Raw genomic sequence first — 8213 nt, forward strand, 5'->3', positions numbered from 1 at the left:
GAATATCAGAAAGGGGCATTTAGAATATTACTGCAAAACAAAACCTTGGCACTACTGCCTCCAAACAATGTCATAAGTAACTGAACTGCAAAAGGGTTTTTATTAAAACGATAAAAGACTTTTATGCCAATTGGGTGTATCCAGCAGCTCCTCTAGGTCTATATGTAAGGACCACAGAGTACTGAGTTGTGCCCTGAGGGAGAAGCCAGCCAGCTATTCATCCCTGATCTCTAGCTTTCACTTTCTCAGCTCCTAGAGCTACAGTGACTGAAATCCCCACAGTCCAGAGTATGGCAATTAAATCTTAGTTAACTAAAACTCAGACATATCTCTCTCTTGCTAAATAAGACTAGTTTACTCATATTCATCGTCACTCCCACATGAGAATTTATAAGCACCCACTGTTTACTAGCATTGTCCTGCCCATTTTAAGGGTTTCAAATAGATTATGAGCGAGGTGGCAAGTAGAAGAAATCCACAAAAATGAATTGGGGAAAATATAAGAAAATGCCCTTAAGCACTAAGAAACACAGAGAGAACCAGGAAGGGTTAGGAGAAACAGAATATTCAAGTAGCACCGTAAAACACACGTAGAGAAAAAGAGCACAAAATGAAGTGGGGTAGAAAGTGGAAAAGCAGTCACTGATGTGCTCGACTCCTTCTCCCAAACCCTAAATCGTTTCTTCAGCTCTATTCCTGATAATACATACAAAAAATACCACATTTACAAAGCACATAAAACACCTTTGAGTTAACCAAGAAATGCACCTAAAAGAGTTAATTAAAATCATAGTAAAATAATTGTTTTTCTTCAACTTTATTGAGAGTTTTATGTTTTTGTTTTATTTTGGCATAGTAAATAAACTTTGGGTGAATAAAAACATTTACTTTATCATTATACATTCTGATCATGTGCTGGCTTCAGGGTGAATCTAATATTGTTGATGCATAATAGTACCTAGGATTCTGTACTCACGGTCAAATAAACTGACCAAGGAATTCAGAGAGTTCCGCAGGTCACCATCCAATATTGCTGAGGTTAGAGGAATTATGAGAACCAGGAAATTTTAAAATTTATAAAACAAAAGGGAAAATAAGTATAAAAGATGAGATCCAAATAGGCAAATTTGTCTAAGGAGGAAAACAGATGTTGCTCAAATTTATTTCCTGTTTCTTCCTGTCAATGATGTAATTCTCTGAACTCAGACATTAAGCCCAGATGGCACAGCCAAAAGGAGATCTGTGGCCAGAGAGCTCATCTCGACCAATTTTGGTAAAAATCTATTAATTTTTTATAATTGTATTCCAGTCCTCATTTGTATGACTTTCAACTCCTGAATTTCAAAAAAATATTTTAAAAGATTTAGTCAAAAAATAAACACATCTAGTCAGATTCAAGCAAGAAATTATTTTAAAAGATCAGCAAAATAAAATACAAGCAGTGAGAACTGTCCTTGGCAGCATTCACTAGGAAATGAATTGTATGATTAGGATTACAAGTGCAAGGACATTACTTAATCTAATATTATAGGGGATTAAAAGCAAAGTGAAATGCCTTATAAGACAAAAACTGGGTTGAAAATAAAAATAATAATTATTCGACTTAAGAAATTTGAAAAACAAGTACACAAAATATAGATACAAATCAATAAAAGACAAAAATTATTTTTAAAATGACAAAACCAAATGTGAGATCTTTGAAAAATTAATGTCAGACTTCTGATGAAACCAAACAAGTAAAAATGAAAGACTCAAATAAAATCAGGCAGAGGAATGGATAAATAACCATAGATACAAGAGATGTAAAATGTAATGTAATAAAATTATGAATACTTATTCACTAATAAATTAGAAATGTTTGTCAATCTTTCTGAATCCCTACATAAAAACAGAGCAACTAGAACAAAACCAAAGCCAGTGGAAACAATTTACAAAACAATTAAATAACATGGTATCCACAAACCCCCCAATTGCAACAGGGTAAACCACCAACTGCAAAATGATCACCATGGCATTATAATCATGGTCAAGACCTAATGATCGTGTCTAGTGGCATACTTGAGTGATAAAAGAGTGATAAAATTCGACATATATGAAAAAAACAAACAAGGAAGCAATTACTCTAAATGCCAACTTAGTGAATATTTATGGCGGGAGGAAGGGCATTGTGACTGGAATAAGAACTCTGCAGGGGTTTCTGGGATGGCAGGTAAAGTTCTATTTCCTTGACCTGGGTGGTGTTTGACTTACAGTAATTCCAAAAATTGATAATTACTGCTGTGTATAGGTAGTTGGATATTCTTTGGTGGTTGTACTTTTCTGTTCCATTAAAATTCCTCCAAAAATGAAATAAAATATGGTAATAGATCAAGACCAAATTACCAAGAAGCTAGCATATATTTTCCTGACAGACTGAAGCTAAAAGCCAGAAAATCCACTTGTCATCTATTGCCCATGCCTATCCTCAAGAATAGGCTCTGAGTTTCTTTGATAGCTAGGTCATACTTGAGAAGTAATAAAATTATACACACAGAATAGTATATTTAGGAATATTGCTCATTCAAAATTTTGGAACTTACCAATAAATTTTAAACTAAAACATAACTAATATATAATCATCATAGATAAATGATACATGATAAAGAGGATATCATGCAGAGATTTTGTGATTAACTGCTTTTACATGTGACAAATTTTATTCTATCTAAATCTTATATAAAACTATACTAAACGTATTCATTATGGTTTATAGTATTAAAATTAATTTTACATATGTATTACATTAGATCTTTTCAACATCTCTAAAAATTAATTCAGGTGCATTTAATACTATTTTTTTTTCACCCTAACTTAAGAGAGTTAATTAACTCGCCCAAGATTACATAGTGAGTTAGTGGAAGAAATAAAATTCAAACGTAAGTGTTAGATTTTTGTGTCTAGTGGTTTTGCTACTTATATTAAAGGATTGATTTTTCTGAATTTGGAGCTTAGTCTAGCATATTTGGCAATTAAGCCCATGGGTTTAACCTCATTAACTTAATATTACAACTGTGCTAATTAACACATAAAAGACAAGCGTGATGAAATACTGAATTCTACCTGCAGAACATAAGGGATCCTCAGAAATCTTTCCTTTTGCATTCAAACTCATCAAAGATCACTAGGCAACCAAAGTTGATTAAAGTAATAAAAGGAATGGAAAGCTTATTTCGCGTGTCATCCATGAACAACCCTCAAAAAGTCTGAAGCAATTTCAGAGAAGCAGATTTTCTTAGAAACCCTACAGTTGCACGTTTATTGCAATTAGGGTAGCACCAAAGACATTAACATAGATAATAAAAATTCTGTTTGGTTTAAGAGCTCCAGATCCCAGTTCTTTGCCATGCAACCTCTGGGTGCTTAGTATTGACATACTAACTCCAAGCATATGTAAGTGAGCTTGTTACATTTGCCTATCACAGTTATCCATGTTGAGTTTTTATTCCATGTCAGGAATAAAAATAAATGACATAAATGATAACATAGGCATGAATTACGACACCTCAGTTATGTAAGCTGTCCTAATTTTAACTGCCCTCTTTGAAAAGAAAAACCAATCAGATATAAACTATTTCTGCCTATTACTATATGAAGCCTATTACCACATTGTTTTACAAGGATTTACAAACCAAACTACCCTGCATACCAATTGATCCCTCACAAGGAATTCTGGGAAAAAATCAATTCAACAAATGAATTCAACAAATATTTATTGATCTGCTAATAGTGCCAGGCATTGAAACAGGTACTACATATATAAAAACAAGTATGAGATAGACTCTTTGCCCTCTATTAGCTAACAACCTAGGAAGAAGAAAACAAAGGAAACCAAATAATCATAATGTAATTCAAGTGTGTTTTTTACCTGTGTTTTTAAAAATATAACCTTTCCTCTGTATCTTATATGACCCACAGTTCTGCAATAACTCACGCTCTCTGAGGACATAGATGAGAGAATAATTAATTCTGCACTAGGGTGGGGGAAGTCAAAGAAGATGTTTTAGAAATGTAAACTGCCAGTTGACTCCAGATTTTCATGTTAGCTCCCATAAACAACTTAAAAATTATATCACCTCTTGGTACATGTAAATATTTGTTGTTTTTAAGACAAATTATTTTATCTATCTATCTATCTATCTATCTATCTATCTATCTATCGTCTGTCTGTCCATCTATTTTTATTATGGTGACATTGGTTAACAAAAGCCAGTAAGTTTCAGGTATACAATCTAACCGTAAGGCATATATTCATGGCATTGTGTGTTAACCACCCATAGTTAGATTTCTTTCTGTCACCACATATTTGACCCCTTATACCCCATGTACCTCTCCCTTTCTCCCCACCCTCTTGTAACAACTAGTCTATTGTCCATGTCCATGAATCGCTGCTTGTTAAGACAAATTATTTTATTTCAGCTCTTTGTGTCCATGAAATCACTTAAGAGTTCTTATATTGCAAGTAATCCAGAGATTAAACCCAAAGTAAATTAAGCAAAATAACATGAATTAATTTGAAATGATGTGATGCTATCAAACCTAAGGAAATTGGGAGGACATATGGTAAAAGCACAGGAACTAAAAATGATTTGTAGAGCTACAGAGCAGAAACTCATGAACAGTCCCTTTAACAAGCTGTTGCCAATAAAAAATAAAATTCAACCATTGGTTAAGAGTATGACATATAAAATACATGTAAAATAAACATCATAAATTCATTACCTATAATAATTACAAAGCAAATACACATGCAGCAGCTACTCTGATGAAGAAATAGAAAATTAACAGCACTCACAGAAGCCTTGAATGTGTCCCTTTCTCATTACAACCTAATCATTTCTTCCTAGAGGGAATTAAAATTCTGACTTTGCAAAAATAAATTTTTGCTGCTGTCGCTAAACTTTTGTAAAGTTCAAAAATAGGCAAAGCTCTATTTTTCCATTGTCTATTTTTTTCTCACTATAATTAAATTTAAATTTTAGGAATGAATGAGTGAGGAGAGAGAATGAGGGAGAGAGAGAAATAGAGAGAAATGGAAGATAAATGAAAGAGTTAAAAATGAGAGAAAAGAAGGAAAGAGAAGGGGAGGGGAAGAGAGAGGAAAAGAGAGAGGAGAGGAGAGGAGAGGAGAGGAGAGGAGAGGAGAGGAGAGGAGAGGAGAGGAGAGGAGAGGAGAGGAGAGGAGAGGAGAGGAGAGTTCTATATGATTACATATACCAGCATATTTATATTAATAAAAAATGAGGATATGGATATCATAGCACATTGTTAACTAAGGAAGTCCAGTGAATCACATTTCTCAGTATCCACATCTTGTGTGTTGCCCTTCTTCATGAACTTAGTCATGTGACTGGCTTATGCAAATGGAAGAATCACACACACATTGGGACATGCCCTCATGAAATTCTGCTGCCACCAGGTGACGAAGCTCACTTAAGGACCATATGGAAAGGGCCATTAAGGACTATATGGACATATACAGCCAGTATATATGTCCCAGGCAAGCTGAGCTCCCAACAGACTTTCTAGCTTAATAAATCTACATGAGTGAAACCAGGGTAAAGCTATAGAAGAACCATTGAGACAACCCATGGAAATGTAAGAAATAATGTTTGACTACTTGAAAAACTGAATTAAAAGTAGAATTTTCAGTCTATTCCAAGTCAACAATATAGAATTGATTTGGAAATTTGTACGAGAATCAGACAGCTCCTATAACACAAATTTAAAAGTTGGAGTATTGGCATTGGGATGAAGCAGTGAGTAGATGCTGGAGCACTAGTAAGAAACCTGATGTTAGAGCTAAAAACATGTCTTGTAGCATTTAGGCAACGGCAAGACTGTTTTCTGAAATATTTTGGAAAACAGAGAATATTTCTAATGATTCAATAATGAACTTGTACATCCAGCAAAGAATTCTAGGAAAAATGTTAAAAGTGCCAATTGTCCTCTTTTACCTGTGTATGATAAAGACTAAGAGGAGCTAAAAAAGGGATTTCAGTTTGTAAGATGAATCTAGAGAATATATAAAGAGGCCGGAAGTTTCTTGGTTGAAAAATAAAATTATTTTACACATTCGGTCTCTCCAGCTAGCACTGTACTCTCAAAGAAATATATGCCTTTAAAGTAATTATCGCATTAGTGGTATGGCTGTAAGACCCTTTGTTAAGACCTCAAAAAGAGTTAAGGAGGTGCCTAATCAACTCTCTTAGCTGGAAAGAAAGACTTATAAGAATCTTACAAGCATTGTCCTACAGCATCAGCAGCCACATATAGAGTCTGAAGTTAAAAAAAAAACAAAAAACTGTATTTAAAATAATTGTAGATGTGGCTTTGGGAGTATCAACTGAACCTCAATGTGACTTACAGAAAGATCACAACATTTCTAAGAGAATTTATCAGCTTGAACTAAAAAGGACAGAGGCAGATTAAAAGGAAAAGTCTGTGACTCTCAAATTTATTAAGGACAGTAAGTTGAGAAAGCTACTCAGCTGCAAATGCAGGTCATTTATAATAAATAAACAATTAAATAAATAAAAATTTAAAAAAAAACAATAAAAGATGACGACGGATAAGCCAGAACTAAGTTCACAGGCCAGAACCAAGTTCACAGAGATGAGAGTCAAGAGTAACAGAGAAAAATATTTTAAAGAAAACTCCCCAGGAGCAGAACTGGGCACTAATCAAGTAATATTCTCTGCCCCCAGAGCCCTAATAACTTGGTTAACCTCACAGATTGCAAGGACCTTGTCAGTTTAAAATCCCTACCTTGTCAGTTTACAATCCCTTATTTTTTTTATTTTTTACACCTACAGCACCTGGTCTTCCTAGATGGTCTCCCATCCAAGTACTAACCAGGCCTGACCCTGCTTAGCTTCCAAGATCAGATGGGATTGGGCTCGTTCAGGGTAGCATGGCTAAAGACTCCTCCTTCCTCTTTTTGAATAGAAGTGTCTATTGCTGTTACCTCTTCTTAGTTTTTAAGTATGAAAGGGCAAAATAACTTGTTTTTTTAGGCCATGAGTATTTGGATCAAGAGGAACTCCACCCAAAATGCCTCATCCATACTCAGACCTGATTCTGTTTATGAGATCATAGGTTTCTTAATTGATGCTATGACTGGATGAAGCCATGAGTGTTTAGGAGGTGATGAGTGTATTTTGTGTATGAGAAAGATATGAATCATTGAGGCCAGAGGTTCCATTTTACCAAAATGGAACCCAATGAATCACACCTTCTGGTAAAAAGTACTCTTATGAGATCCCTTCCCTCATGGGATTTGCTTTGCCGATGGGACATCAGCAAATGTAATGCGAGCAGGGGCTTGATAAGTAAGCATTTGCACACTGGGGTTTGAATTCTTGAAGCATTGCTGTCACCATGCGAGGAAACCCAGTCTTGTCTTTTGAAGTATGGAAGATACCACATAGTGAAGCATCAAGCCATTTTAGAAATTTATGCTGAGGCCAGCCCCCTGGCCAATCTTCTAGTTGGGTGCAGCAGCAGCATAAGTGAGTCAGGTGAAGGCAGCAAAAGAATTACTCAAGTTAGGAACCAGTGTTAATTTTTCTGTAGCCCTTATCATTCTTAACTAATACTGAGAATTAGTAAAGAATCAATTAGTACTGGTTAATTAATTCACTGACTTTTCCAAATCAATTGTTATTCTTCCAGAGATATTTAGTTTTCAATATTTTATATATCCCTATACATAAATATATAGCATATTAAAAAGTATTTAAAGAATATGAATTTTGCTAGTTATCTGCAGGTCTCTGGTACCACCAAAATAGAAATTTAAGTTTGAATATTGATTTTACCTTCCATTTTTGAGCAAGTTATGATGTAGAAATAAAAGAAATTTGTTAAGCATTGTACAGCTTAAACCAAGTCTAAAATCACTGAAACATGCATATTCATGTCTGACGCTTGAGATATAACTTAGAAGTCTGAATTTGTCCTGAATGATGCTGGGAGGGCAAGGAATCCCAAGTTTAAATGCCACAAATTCTTACTGTAACTACCAAGTTTCAGTAGTTTTTCTTGAATAAATACTTCCAAATATGTTGTATTCCTTTAGTCAACTTCTAAAATCTTGAAATTGTTGTTTTTGATAATTTTGTCCAGTTTTATCATTGCTTTTTGTAGAGAGGATTTGCTGAATTCTTTAGTAAGCA

General features: G+C 34.4%; 1 pseudogene; it reads right to left on the reverse strand.

Moving 5' to 3' along the window:
• Positions 1-6842: 6842 nt before the first annotated feature.
• Positions 6843-6961, reverse strand: LOC118607386 (annotated as a pseudogene).
• Positions 6962-8213: the final 1252 nt, after the last annotated feature.

Source organism: Rousettus aegyptiacus, unplaced genomic scaffold (assembly GCF_014176215.1).
Source record: "Rousettus aegyptiacus isolate mRouAeg1 unplaced genomic scaffold, mRouAeg1.p scaffold_m13_p_8, whole genome shotgun sequence".
Taxonomy (NCBI): Eukaryota; Metazoa; Chordata; class Mammalia; order Chiroptera; family Pteropodidae; genus Rousettus; species Rousettus aegyptiacus.